The sequence below is a fragment of the Canis aureus genome, chromosome 16 (assembly GCF_053574225.1).
Source record: "Canis aureus isolate CA01 chromosome 16, VMU_Caureus_v.1.0, whole genome shotgun sequence".
Taxonomy (NCBI): domain Eukaryota; kingdom Metazoa; phylum Chordata; class Mammalia; order Carnivora; family Canidae; genus Canis; species Canis aureus.
In genome coordinates this window covers 4591068-4606192 of record NC_135626.1, presented here as the reverse complement: position 1 = coordinate 4606192, position 15125 = coordinate 4591068, and the positions used below count along the sequence as shown (strand labels likewise).

The following is a 15125-nucleotide window of genomic DNA, read 5'->3' as shown; positions in this document are numbered from 1 at the left end:
AATTAGGAGACCAGCTTCCCTGTGGGACACTCAGGGAGTCTCTGTGGCAAGGAACTGGTCAGCCTAGGAAGAGAGGCTTCATTAGAACCATCTGGAAAGCTTAATATGTACTCCCTGAAGCAAAGGCCCACGGCAGACTTGTATCTGAAGCCCACCTGAGAAGTGTTAAGAGCTAAGGTGGGCTGAGGGTCTGCTGGTACCAAGGGAGAGGTGTCTGTGTGAGTGGTTTTCACTCTCTGGCTGGTCATGGCTAAGGATACATAGATGCTTCTCATGAACCAGATATAGAGTTGTCCTCACCCTTACCAACAGGGCTGCATGGGGCGGGGGGCTGGATGCACATCTGACAGTCGAGCAAAGCTGACAGCATTGCCAGTTTCTCAGAGCTGAGGAAGGGGTAAGATAGCAGCCTGAGTAGAAGAGCATTTGCCTGAGCCAAGAGAGCTCAGGGGAACAATCCTATGATTAAAGATCTTTGAAGAGGGATCCCTGGGTGGCGCAGCGGTTTAGCGCCTGCCTTTGGCCCGGGGCGTGATCCTGGAGACCCGGGATCGAATCCCACGTCGGGCTCCCGGTGCATGGAGCCTGCTTCTCCCTCTGCCTGTGTCTCTGCCTCTCTCTCTCTCACTGTGTGCCTATCATAAAAAATTAAAAAAAAAAAAATAAATAAAATAAATTAAAAAAAAAAAAAAAAAAGATCTTTGAAGAACCCGTGTAAAGACCCAAGAAAGAAAGTCAGCTTGAACTCCTGCCAGGCCTAGAGAGCATGATGGCAGCTCTTGAGTCCTGCTGACAGACAGCTTCCCTGCTCCCCTTACTTGTCTTTCCTGACCTCCACCCCTGGGCCAAGAGGAGCCAAATGTCAGACTAACGAGGATGGAAGAGAGGGGGAAATGGAGAACGCATGGGTCGGGCATTCATCTGTGCCAAGGCATCTCCATCCTTGTGGATAGAGGGAAGACATGGCTTATACACTCATTCAGTATTCAAGGAGAGATTCTGGCGATGTCTGGCGAGAAACTTCTCGTTTCTCTGGGTACATCTAGTCTTAATGTTACCCACCATTTCCAGATCTCCTTCTGCTCTCCACCGCCGCCAAAACCTCCATAGGTTTTAGTGAAATTCTAAGTATTACAGCCTGGTGTTAGCCTTGCTTTGGGAGAATTTGGGGCATGTCAAAATTTGGGGCAACGTAATGAGGGGAGAGAGCCACAGTATCCTAGAGAAGAGGTGACAGGCGGCCGGGGATGACTGGCAGAAACCCCTGAAGCCATAGGTCAGTTTATGAGGAGATGGATCTACAGAGCCCATAAGCATCCCTCCAAATTCCTACTCTTCTGGAGCCAGGGAAATCAGCGAGTCATTTCGTGAGGAGGGGGCAGGATGCGGGCTTGCACGGCTGAGCTTTGGATGCTACAAGGAAGAATGGCTCTGGAAGCTAGAGAATTTGAGGGAAGGTGATTTCATATGAAAATTAGAAGGCAGGGTTATCCCTGGGTGGCTCAGTGGTTTAGCGCCTGCCTTTGGCCCAGGGCATGATCTTGGGGTCCCCGGATGGAGTCCCACGTCGGGCTCCCTGCATGGAGCCTGCTTCTCCCTCTGCCTGTGTCTCTGCCTCTCTCTCTCTCTCTCTCTTTCTCTGTCTGTCTCTCATGAATAAATAAATAAAATCTTAAAAAAAAAGAAAGTTAAAAGGCCTAATTCCACTACTAGGCATGTATCCAAAAGAAATGAAAAAATGTGTCCACATAAAAACTGGTAGGAGTGCTCATAGCAGTATGATTCATAATATCCAAAAGGTGGATACAGCCCAATGGATACATGAAATATTACTCAACAATAAAAAGCAGTGAAGCCTGGTACATGCTACAACATGGAGGAACCCTGAAAACGTGGGGATGAAAGAAGCAAGTCACAAAGACCGCGTGTTATGATTCCATTCATATGAAATGTCAGTGATAGGCAAGTCAGTAGAGACCCAAAGATCAGTAGCTGGTAGTTGGGGGAAAATGGGGACTGGCAGTCAATGGGTATGGAATTTCTTTGGGAATGATGAAAATGTCCTAAAATTAGATACTGCTAATGGTGGTACAACTCCGTGGCTTTTAAAAACCACTGAACTGGGGTGCCTGGGTGGCTCTGTTGGTTGAACGTCTGCTTTGGGCTCAGGTCATGATCCCAGGGTCCTGGGATCCAGCCCTGAGCTGGGCTCCCTGCTCAGTGGGGAGTCAGCTTCCCCCTCTCCCCCTGCACCTCCTCCCTCCTCGTGCTCTCTCTCTGTGTGTGTCAAATAAAATCTTAAAAAAAAAATTAAAAAACCAAAACCACTTGTATCGTATGCTAAATGGATGAATTTCAGGGTATATAAAGTAGATCTCAATAAAGCTATAAAAATTTACATATGGTGAATTGCAGAAATAAACAAATAAATAAAACCCCCAAACGCAAGAAAGTGTAGGACTAACTAAGGAGTGGGAGAGATACCAGGTAGCTTTAGGACGTGGTGGGTGTGAAGAATGGGCAGGACATCTGAGGTGGCATCGCCCTGCTTTCTGACGGCAGAGTTAGAGGCACGCCCTTCCAGACATCGCGGTGGGTCTTTGCCTGCCTATCGAGGAACATGGCAGATGGCTCTGGGAGAGTCCCTGAGAAGGCCCTGGGGGCAGGTGCTCCAGCAGATTTCCTTTGCTCTGGGGATTCCTCCTTACCACAAGAGGGAGGTTCTGGAACTTGGCACTTTATATATTTATTTTTTCAAATAAAGTTTTTTTTTTTTTTTTTTTTTTTAATTCATAGAGACAGAGAGAGAGGGAGAGAGAGGCAGAGGGAGAAGCAGGCTTCATACAGAGAGCCCGACGTGGGACTCCATCCCGGGCCTCCAGGATCACGCCCCAGGCTCCAGGCGGCGCTAAACCGCTGGGCCACCGGGGTCGCCCCGAAATTCGCACTTTAAAAATTAAAGAATGAACTGTAGAGAACAGCAAAAGCCCCACTGAGACATCCCCATTTTGCAGCGTCTGCAGAGCCCACAACAATCCCCTTTTCTGAGTCCTTCTGGCCCTCTACTTAACAGAGGAGCCCCCCCCCCCCCACCTGAAGCCAGGCTTGCTCACAGACCCCCTGGCCACAGCTACCTGGCCCGGGACATGAAGAGGGTGGAGACGCACTAGGTTGCAAGACCAGATGGACCTGGGGAAGTCTCATTGCTGCAGCCTGAGGACCTTTCTCTCCAAGCCCTGCTCAGTCAGCACGGGCATGGGTAGATGTTGCTTGGAAGGCGCAACCCTGCCCCTTGAACCTCAGCTGCCTGACATGGTGTCTTTCCTCTTTTAGGTCAGGCAAAATGACAGTAACCTCCAAAAGGTAGAACACAAGTATGGGAATCACGAGGAACTGAAAAATTCTCATTATCAATGTTAGAGACACTTCTTTTTTTATGATAGTCACAGAGAGAGAGAGAGAGAGAGGCAGAGACACAGGCAGAGGGAGAAGCAGGCTCCATGCACCGGGAGCCCGACGTGGGATTCGATCCCGGGTCTCCAGGATCGCGCCCTGGGCCAAAGGCAGGCGCCAAACCACTGCGCCACCCAGGGATCCCTAGACACTTCTGTTACAGCCTAAAAATAGTGCAACAGGGAGGTTGGTGGTCATTCTAATCCAGTTTGTCTGTTTGGAAGATGTTTGAAGCATTTCTTTTTCAGATTTTATTTTTAAGTCATCTCTACACCCAATGTGGGGCTTAAATGTATGACCCCGAGATCAAGAGTCACGAGCTCTACCGACTGAGCCAGCCAGATGCCCCAATGTTTGAAGCACTTAAAAGAAGATGAAGTATTAAGAAGGGTGTGATTTTTATCTAGACGTCAAAGAAGATTTGAGAAAATTTATAAACCCATTGACGTGCTCTCCATCATAGTGATTATGGAGAGGGCGGATCCACTGCAGGATACTCAAGCCAGGAGTAGCACCCCACCCCGAGGTGGCAAATCAGTGAGGGGTTGCCAGTTGACCACCAGCCGCTGAGTATTTGGGTGATGGGCACTGGCCTGCCTGGACATTGTGAAAAATGGTGATCAGCGATGTGAACCTTTAAAGCTGGTGACGGTCGCAGCTCAGCCCAGGTGAGGCTGGTTTCCCAGAAAATGCAGAATGTGAAGTTCCAAGGACCAGTGGCCACCATCAATTTGGACTAAAACCTAGGCTTCACCAGCTGGTCTGGAAGCAATACTAACCTGTGCTGAGATCCAGAGAGGCCATTCTTACCAATAGTAGAATCAACAAATGTGTTTGCCAGCCTTTTTCTAGCATAGGCACTATTGGTGTCATTAATTCATGAATTTTCTAGTATTATCCCTTGCCCAAAGGAAACTTCTATACTTCTTATTTAAAGATTTTATTTGGGAAGCCTGGGTGGCTCAGCGATTGAGCATCTGCCTTTAGCTCAGGGTGAGATCCTAGGATCAGGGATCAAGTCCTGCATTGGGTTCCTTGTGGGAGCCTGCTTCTCCCTCTGCCTTTCTCTCTCTCACTCTCTCTCTCTCTCTGAGTCTCTCATGATTAAATAAATAAAATACTTCTTTTATTTATTATTTATTCATAAAATACTTATTTTATTTATTTATTTGAGAGAGAGAGAGAGCAAGGAGGGGGAGGAGCAGAGGGAGAGAGATAAGCAAACTCCATACAGAGCATGGAGCCTGACTCGAGGCTCGATCTTAGGACTCTGAGATCATGACCTGAACTGAAACCAAGAGTCAGGTGCTCACCTGACTGAGCCACCCAGGCACTCTTATACTTTTTAAATACTGTATAAATTTGTTCTGTGGGGTGAGGGTCTGAGTTCTTTAAGCTGGAAACTTATTTCTTTCTGAAATTAATATTTCCATGCAATTACCATAAGCCAATACTGCAAAAAAGGATAGTCATTAGTAAAAAAAAAAAAAAAGTATATAATTAATGAATATATAGAGTAAACTAATATAATCAATGTTTAAGAGAATTTGATTACAAGGTTTTTTTGTTTTTGTTTTATTTTTTTAAAGATTTTTATTTATTTATTTATTCATGATAGACTTGCATATCAGAGAGAGAGAGAGGCAGAGACACAGGCAGAGGGAGAAGCAAGCTCCACGCAGGGAGCCCCACGCGGAACTCGATCCCGGGTCTCCAGGATCACACCCTGCTGAGCCACCAGGGCTGCCCTGATTCCAAGTTTTGATTGAATAGTTGTGTAAGGATGTCCAAATGTTTGTGGAACTTTTGGTTACGAGATTTACAAGCTTAATGCATTGATCACTAAATGTATAAAGAGCAAAAGGGCATTTATGGGCTTTTTACTCTATGCCAGCCACTGTTCTAAGCATCATAAACGTATGGATTCATTTATGCCTCACAAAAAAATGCATGAGGTAGGAGCTAATATTATCCGCATATGATGGATGATAAAACTGAGGAACATAGAGGTTGAGAAATTCAGTGAAGGACCTGTGGCTATGCAAGCAGCAGAAGCAGGTACAAACCAGAAAGTTGGGTTCTGATTAAGCCTGATGCTCAGCCTTGAAGCTCTGGAGACTGCCAGATAGTAGAGATGCTACAATATCATCAACTCCCTCTTTTCTTAAACTGGGTGGAAGTGGCTTCTCTTATTTACAAAGGAGTCTTAACTGAGACCATTGAAGTGGGTAACTTGTATGAGGCTTTACCAAACAGCAACCCTCAGAACATTCCCATCTTGTGCCCCTTCAAGAGAGGTTGGTGCTGGCTTCCAGCCTGGGTACCTACCTAGAAGTCAGGGAGAATGTCCAAAACTTCATAAGCAGTAGGGAGGAGCGTGGAGCAGAAGCACGCGAGGCCGGGACGCTGTAGTGGTGGCTCAATCCTTGCTGGCTGCATCCTTTGAGCTTCTGTGTCCTGGAGCCACCCCCACCCGCATCCCGTTTGGCTTTTTTGTAGTTCTCTGCCTTTATTGGCTCTTCTGCATTTTTTTCAGAAACCTAGTTCCTGATATGCAAGTTTCTATGACCAAAATGTGACACCTGCTACTTGGTAGTGTTACTCCTCTCTCTTTTCTCATTAAAATTAATTTCAGTTACAGAGGAAATACATGCTTGGTACAACAAAATCAAATAATAACAGAAAGGTAAAAAATAAAAAGCCCCCAATGTTGTTCCAAGACAACCACTCTCAGTGGCTTAGTGCATCCTTCAAAAATCTTGTCTACACATACAACACTCACTTGTCTTCCAAAACTGAGATCACACTAATTTTTTAGTTGTACGAATTCTTTATTAACTTAGTAATATATTGAGGGCATTTTCCCAAATGTGTGTTCACCTCTTCCTCACTGTTTTAAAGGCTGCATAGTATTCCATCTGTGTTTAAAACAGTGAAGTCCAGGGGATCCTGGGTGGCTCGATTGGTTAAGCATCTGCCTTCGGCTTGGGTCATGATCCCAGGATCCTAGGATCGAACCCTGCATTGGACTCCCTGCTCGATGGGGAGTCTGCTTCTCCCTCCCCCTGCTCTTGTGCTCCTTCTCACTCTCGCGCTCTCTCACTCCCTCCCTCTCAAATAAATAAATAAAATCTTAAAAAAATAAAACAGTGCCATCCAATAGAAAGTAATGTAAGCCACATATATAATTTTAAATATTTTGTTTATTTAATATTTACTTATTTGAGAGGGAGAGAGAGAAGACAGAGAGAAAGAGAGCAAGCACCAGTGAAGGGAGAGGCAGAGGGAGAGAATTTCAGGCATACTCTGTGCTGATAGTGGAGCCCCACTCAGGGCACGGAGCCCATCCTAAGGCTCGATCTCACAACCCTGAGATCATAACCTGAGCTAAAACCAAGAGTCAGATGCTTAACTGACTGAGCCACCCAAGTGCCCCTTAAATTTTCCAGTAGCCACATTGAAATAAAGGAAATGGAATAAATGGGATTAATTTTGATAATGTATTTTATTTAACCAAGCGGGCCCAAAATATTATCATTTCAACATGTAAACAATATATCACCATTGAGACTTTTTTGCATTATTTAAAAATATTCTTTGAAATCCAGCATGTATTTTACGCTAACAGCACATGTGAACTAGTTACATTTCAAGAGCTGAGTAGCCACACGTGACCAGGGGCTATCGTACTGGATGGCACAGACTTCAACAGTAATTTATTTGACTGTGTGTCTGCTGATGGAGATAGAGATTGCTCCCAATGTCTGCTATTATAAGCAATGCTACAATGAACATTCTTATGCTTATTACGTTACCCATGCATGTGATTATTTCTGTGGGATAGATTTATAGAAGTGAGGTTTCTAGGTCAGAGAGTTTATGCATTTTATAGCATAATAGATATAGCTAAATTACTCCCTAATAAGGCTAAACCAATTTATACTTTCACCAACAGTACATAAGAACGATCATTTTCCCACACTCCTGCTGAATTGGATGGCATTCCTTTAAAATTTTTTTTCATTTCTCTCTGCCATTTTGCATCTATATGCTGGCACACTGCTTTGTATCATGAAGGGGAGACTCACTTCAAAGCTATATTTTTTCTATTGGCTACCACCATCAGCTAGATAGAGGATGTGTTTGGTTATGTAGGTAAAAGAGAACCCAGTGAACATGAGCTCAAATGAATCATTTTTTCTCATGGAAAAAGAAGTCTAGAACAAGGTGGCTGCTTGTGGTGGTTGACCCCATGATCACTGAAACCTTTGAAGTTCTGTCTTTCTAAATTAATATTTTTAGCTGGTAGGCTTTACTTTCCTCATGGTTGTCATCTTATGGTCACAAAGTGGCTGCCATCACTCCAGACAGAATGTCTGTGTCCCAGGAAGGAAGGAGGGAGAGGTGGATGGCACTAGCTACTTCTTACTCGGACACACTTTGTAGGATTCCAGACCTTCAAGAAGCTATGAGATAACAAATGTTCTTATTTCAGGCCTCTAAGTTTTGGGGTTATTTGTTATAGAGCAACAGATAACTGATAAGAGTGCTGTTGGAAGACCATCTCTTTGGGAGCAACCAATTCCCATCTCTGTATCATTTTCTTGCTCTTTAAAAACTCACCCCTTCTCACTCAGCTGTAGGGCAAGGGCAGCTTGGTTGACAAGGAAAGGTAATTTCCAGGCATTCAGAGAGCAGAGAAGCCCTGGGCAAACCTTTCCCATGCTTTCACACTTTCTGATGAGTTTCTTGGGACTTCATCTCAGAGGAGAGGCCAGGGATGGAGATACCGTCATTGCCACATGGACTTGGGTTTCTGTAAGAACACTCCTGGCTTCTCTCTGCACCCCTCACTGATTCTGCCCCAAGGGAGGTGAGACTGGATTGGTGCATTTGGGGACCGGAACTGAGCATGCCTCACCCAGCCTCTTCTGGGCTTTCTCGATTCCGCAGGCCTGCCTGCAGGGAGAGTGCTGGGGGTGGTGTAGGTTCCCAGAAGGCTTTGCCCTGGGGGACAGTCCAGAAATGGAAAGGGCAATTCAGATCAGAAGGACCATATGAGAAAGCCCAATGGGTGGCTCATCTCAGCCATGCCCTCCAATCAGATCTGATGAGTGATTAGGCTGGTTTGATATCACTGTGTCTTATCTCTCCCTGGCTCCAAGCCCAGAGGGAAAGAGGGGTTCTATTTGTTGTCTCCATCCCTAATATCTATCTATCTATCTATCTATCTATCTATCTATCTATCTATCTCCAAAACAATTGCACTTTTTATGAAGATACAAGACAAATTTTATACAAGAGAAGGATTAAGAGAAGGTCATTGTGGGTAGTGGTGTGAGGCAGGTTGAAACAGAGGTTGGAGGATGTCTTGGTTATACCCATGTACCTGATATTGGGGGTGACTGGGTGTGTCTACATCCATCTGTCCCTCTTATGCATAAGGACAGTGAATCCTGGGTGCCCCCTTCCAGCTCTTGCTTCCCATCTCTGAGTAGGTCTCTCATGGGTCTGGGAAGGTTTTGACCCCACCTCCCTTCCCTGCAGAGGGCAAGGACCCCAGAGGTCCTGACCCCACAGGGAGGGTCTTACTCCTCCAAAGCACCTGCTGGCCAGAGCCCCACTTGGGACGCCGCTCCTGGAGGGTGTGGAGCAGGTCCGTTCTCCACCCCCCCGCCCCCCAAGCTGCACTGGCCCCTGCTGCTTCCCGGCATCCCCGATCTCTGTTCAATGCGTGATTTTTTACGATCGATCTTATATCCGGCACAATCAGATTTATGGCTCCTGCATCTTATGAAATTACACAGATGTTGCTGCTCTGCTTCTCTCCAGGACAGTAAAAGGCAATAACATTCTTGCAGATTTCGACAGCAGGCAATTCAATAAAGGGCCATGTATATTTTATAAGTACAATAAAGACAAGGCTCTCTGCCCGCACTGCGGCCCGCAAGGACCCAGCACTGCACCGGGCGGCCGCCCATACCCCCCTTCCTGTCTGTTTGTCGATCAGGTCTCTCCCACTGCCACACGGGGGACCAGGGAGATTTATCCCCTTTCTGATCCATTATTTAAGTTTGGCTCCAGGGACCCTGCAATGGGGGCTGTTTAAAATTTAAAGGTGTTTATGGAACTTAATACTTTCCTCCTCCTGATTTGCACTATAAAATTTTATCTATATTTTTGTTGCCCCATAAAACGTTTCTATCTTATCGGGATGGCTTGTCCTTTTACGGGCAAAACCATAAATACCTGATGAGGTGAGGGTTGGTAGAAGGTCTCACAGAGGAGTCCTAGGGGGAGACAGGAGAAAAGAACCTTCTCTTGGTCTGCCACAGACACCCTGGGTGGCCGGAAGCCTGGCTGGGTGGTGGGGGTGGGGCACCACACCTCACTGAGGCTGTTTCTTCATCTGTACAGTAAGTAGGGAGAACCATAACATCCACTGGATAGGGCTGTTGTGAGGATCCAGGGACACGTGACACCAGGAGTGTTTGCTTGGTGCCGGCCACAGCATGTGCCAAGGCCCAGAGGTGGGAACAGTGGAGGGAAGGGGCTTCCTCTCCAGGGCAGCATTGCAAGGTGCCAGGCCAAGCTGGGAGTGCGTGCCTATACCCGCTCAGCATTCAATCACCTCTCTGTGTTTTGGGGTCCTCATGCCATGGAGACCTTGAGGTTCATATTTTAGAGCAGTGTTGTGTGGATTAATAACTTCATGCCTGCAAAATGCCCAGCTCTCTACCCTGCACATAGTAACTGGACAAATGTCAGGTGTGGCTCTTGTTATTGTTATGGGCAGGGCAGGGACTGGGGCAAGCAAGGTGAGGTGCCCAGGGAGCAAAATGCAAGGAGGGCTCCCTTTCCGAGGGGTGCAGGTGCAGGATTGGTGCCTGAGAGCGAGGCCTCTTTACATTTTGTGCCCTGTGTGTCTCCAGCCCTGGTCCTGCTACCAGGGTCTCTTTTCGTGTTGGCAGGTATGCAGAAGTGGTTGAACAAAAGCAGTCCCCAGGATGCAGGCAGCAGGAGCAGCATTCACCATTGGTGGAAGCAATGCCTTTTAGAGATCTAGGCGTTGCTGGAATAAGATTAGATGAATTTTGGCGTTCCCATGGCTAAGCTGGGCTGGAGCTTTCGGCTGCTGCTCACCAATGCCTGCTCTGTGCCAGGTACTTGCCGGGCAAGTCCAACCTAGACTCTACTTTCACGGAGCGCCCAGTCTAGTTGTGCCTGTGTTCACAGGCAGGCATGTGGGGGCCGGGGGCTGTGGCGGACACAGAACAGAGGAAGGGCTTCTATTGGCGAGGATATAAGATGAGTCCAGAGAGGCTTCTTGAGGGCGGTAGTGGGGGCGGGGGCGGGGTGTGTCCTGAGTTGGATCAAGACAGGTGAAGAGGAGTTTGCCAGAGTGGGAAGGGCATTCCTCCCAGAGAGGCAGCATGAACCAAGGCACGGAGTGTGAAATGCATGATTCACAGGTACCAAGAATGGAGGTCAGTGTCTGGGTGAGGAACCTTGTTCCTTGAAGCTTCTGGTGGTCAAGGTAGAAATGCAGGTCCTCAGAAAACTGGTGTGTTGGTGAGTGCCTCCCAGGGCCTGGGGACCTGGTGGAAGGAATGTCCGTTGAGGTGGGGCCAATCTCAGCCCAGAGCCCGCAGCCCAGAGGTGTGAGGCTGGGAGCCCCAGACACTGCTGCAGGCTGACCTCAACCCTTGGCTAGACCCCCGCCAGCCTGACTGGAATGGCTTCAGGGCTAGTGTAGTGGTTCTCCAACTTGGCTTCTTATCCAAGGCCTTTACCTGGTCCTGCTGGGCCCCAAGAGGTGGAGTCAGGGAAGCAGGATTGGGCAGAGGTGAAGCTCAACTGCCATGTGGTTACAGCAGAGACTTCAGCTGATCTCAGCAGGAGCTCTGAACTGGGATGGCCCTTCAGAGTCACACTAGGCTGAGACAAGGAAGCCAAGCCTTGAATCTCTGCACCAAGTAGTCACTGGATGTGGTCCATCCTGAGGGAAGGAAGAAGGTCCCATCAGCCAAGGGTGATTCCTGGGCACGATTTTCACTGTGAGCAGTGTCAGCAGGCAACACTCCTGGAAGCTGAGATAGTGAATGCCCTGGTCCCAAGGGGATCTTGGCAGCTCCCCATAGCGTCAGGGGAAATGGCTGGGTGCCCATCCCAGTGAAAATAGACCTGCCACTTCATATTCATTAAGATGTCTACTACCAATAAAACCAGAAAAATAGCATGTATTGCTGAGGATGTGGAGAAATTGGGGTAAAATACACATCACATAAGCTTTATCATCTTAATTGTAAGGCATACCAGGGACTTGGAGTACATTCACTGTACAAAAAGGTTGTAGTTGGTAGTAATATAAAATGGTGCAGCTGTTATGGGAAACAGACTGGTGGTTCCTCAAAGAATTAAAATAGACTTACCATATGATCTAGCAATTCCACTTCTAGGTATATACACAAATGAATCGAAAGCAGGAACTCCAAAGATATTTGTACAGTCATGTTCATAGCGCCATTAGTCACAGTAGCCAGAGGGTGGAAGCAACCCGAGTGTCCACTGATGGATGAGTGAATAAACAATATGGGATACATATATTTAACAGGACATCATTCAACCTTAAAAAGCAAAGAAATGACAACACGGATGAACCTTGAGGACATGATGTTAGGTGAAATAGGCCCATTACAAAAGGACAAATAGAGTATGATTCTGCTTATGTGAGGTCCCTAGAATCATCAAGTTCATAGAAAGTAGGATGCTGACGGCCAGGGGCTGGGGGTGAATGGGGAGTTAGTGTTTAATTGGGACAGAGTTTCAGTTTTGCCAGATGAAAGCATTCTGCAGATGGTTGGTGGTGAGAGCTGCACAACAGTGTGAATGTGATTAATGCCACTGAACTATACACTTAAAAGTAGTTAAGATGGTACATTTTAGGGGCACCTGGGTAGCTCAGTTGGTTAAGCATCTGCCTTCAGCTCAGGTCATGATCTCAAGGTCCTGGGATTGAGCCCCACATTGGCTCCCTGCCCAGCAGGGAGTCTGCTTCTTCCTCTCCCTCGCCCCCTCCTCCCACTTGTGCGTGCGCTCTCCCTCTCTCAAATAAGTATATCTTTACAAAAAAAAACAATGGTAAATTTTATTGTATTTTATCACAATTTAGAATTAATTAAATTTTAAAAATCCAGAACTAGAGGTTACAGGACAAGGAGTGTCCTGGCACTTCTTCTGGACAATCCCCCTTCTCGAGCACAGTCTCCGTGAGAGCAGCTATTTCGTGCAAGGTACTCAGAGATGCCAATGGGTGGGTGCTGTGTCACTTGGGTCCTCAGGGAGGTGGAAACTGAGAGGGTTAGGAATGCAAATGGTCCTTTGAGGAGTGAGGAAGGGAGAAAGGAGGAGAAAATAGATGTGTGGGGGTGGGGTGGTGAGAAGGGGTGAGGGGGTGGACACAGATGGTGGTTTAGGCCCCATACAGGCTGTGCTGATCCAGCCCAAAGCTCCAGGACAAAGGCTGTCAGTTGGAGGAGTCTTGTCTTGGATCCTTCTACCACAACCCTGTGAGACACAGTCATTGGTTGGTACCACCCCAAGAAAAACATGACCTTGGCTCAAAAGTTGAGAAGAGGGCAGCCCTGGTGGCTCAGCGGTTTAGTGCTGCCTTCGGCCCGAGGTGTGAATCTGGAGACCCAGATGAGTCCCACATCAGGCTACTTGCATGGAGCCTTCTCCCTCTGCCTGTGTCTCTGCCTCTCTCTCTCTCTGTGTCTGTCATGAATAAACAAAATCTTAAAAAAAAAAAAAAGTTGAGAAGACCTGAAAAAATTAACAGCTGGAGGCTAACAGCGAATTCCCTCCCTGCAGTGGGGCAGCAAGTTCTTTCCTTGAAGGGAGTTCTAATCCAGGATGTCTCCCAGTCCCCACAGCTGTCTGCCCACACTCAACTGGTGAGTCTTCTCCTAGGACTTAGGATCTTGGGTGTAGAACTGAGTCTGTCTCTGGACAGCCAGAGCTGTGACATGGCCAACTCTGGAGCCCTTGGTGGCTGTGTTCTGTCACGTGGACATTTGGGCTGAGGGACGGGGAGGCAGGTTTGTGGGGGGAGAGGAGGGTGAAGCAGGGGCACAGAGAGAAGAAATGATGAGATTGAGAGAGAAGCGCACAACACTCATTTCCTGGTGCCAGTTGTTAAGGCTTACCTGCCCCCTGCCCTTCCCAGCCTGGCAGTTCACCGTGTTCTTCTCCAAGAGTCTGCCAATAAATCCCCTCCCTTTTATTTAAACTAGTCATTGAAAAAAATCACTATAACCCCAGACTCTTAACCAATAAGGGGAGGATCTTCTGGGGCGGGAGGAAATGGAAGCAGCACAAGAGAGACAAGAGGTTCGGCAGGAGGAGAATATGGAAGAGCTGTGGCTGAGGGCTGCCCTGCTCCCCTTGGGCATCTCTTGGGATTCATCATGACCTTTCCCAGGCTGTGGATGATCCTTCTTGGATTCTAGGTTCTGACAATGAAGATGCAGATGGAACCGTACCAGAGACTTTCGAGGGCTTCCCCACTTGAACCTTTAGGGTCACATTTTTGCTGCATGCTCATTTACCAGTGGACCAGGAGATCTGTTTCTCTGGTAGAGACTAATTGAGCACTGAAACACATCACCTTTCACCAACCCCTGGGGATGGTAGAAAAGGGGTTATAAAATAAATTAATTGAAAAATAAGTATACTTCAAAGCAGGGAAGAGAATGTTCTGAGTCATGGAACCCGAGTACTGTCATTCTACTGGAGTCCACTGGTCATAGCAAGTCACAAGGATAGCCCAAGACCAGGAGTCATAAGGATGGGGAATTAGGCTCCACCTCTTGATGGAAGGAGCCGCAAAGTCACTTGCAAAAGATTTCTGCCACCCTATTGTTTTCCCCCATTTACCATGCCATGGTAGATCGTAAAAATGGTAGATTGCTCAAATTCTTCGCCTCCCTATTCTTATCCCCATTATTTAGGTGAGGAAAATGAGATTCGGAGAGTTTTGGTGATTTGCTTAGGGTCCCACAGGCAGTGAGGAAGTAAGTAAGGACATGAGACTGGGACGTAGTCTGTCTAATTCTAATGCTAGTGGAGGGCGAAATGTGGAGAATCACCCCGCCTCTCTTGAGGCTGATCACATGCCCCCAAAGGCTGCCCTGGCCCCCACGTGGAGTGGGAACACAGAATTCCAGGGGAGCTTGACCCTTCCTTGGCAGCTGTGTCTTCTCAGTGGCCGCTTAATTTCCAAATGAAATATCTTTAGGAAAATACTAACTTTGTGTTAGATGAATTAATACAGAGCTTTGAGAAGTAGCAAACAGACAGATTCAAGAGGGCGCGGAGAGCCAGGGCGTGAGGGGACCAACAAAGGGAAGTAGGAGGAGGGACCAAGATGTTGGAAGAAGAGTGATTGAGAGAGAGAAAGAGGGGCGCCTGGGTGGCTCAGGGATTGAGCGGCTGCCTTTGGTTCAGGTCATGATCCCAGGGTCCTGCATCGGGGTCCCTGCAGGGAGCCTACTTTTCCCTCTGCCTGTGTCTCTGCCTCTCCCTGTGTGTGTCTCATGAATAAATAGATAAAATCTTTAAAAAAGAGAAAGAGAGAGAGAGAGAGAGAGAGATAGCTAGGTGATAGATGA

The 15125-nt window shown here is 47.4% G+C and overlaps 1 long non-coding RNA gene across 2 annotated transcripts; it reads right to left on the bottom strand.

Moving 5' to 3' along the window:
* Positions 1-6939: 6939 nt before the first annotated feature.
* On the bottom strand, positions 6940-14880 carry LOC144285538 (uncharacterized). Of its 2 annotated transcripts, XR_013353819.1 has the most exons (3): positions 11886-14880; positions 11247-11452; positions 6940-11051 (listed from the first exon to the last, which is right to left on the bottom strand). It is a non-coding gene; the product is annotated as an uncharacterized LOC144285538 (long non-coding RNA). The 2 variants fall into 2 exon arrangements; XR_013353818.1 differs by having other exon boundaries at positions 6940-11452.
* Between the last annotated feature and the right edge of the window lie 245 nt (positions 14881-15125).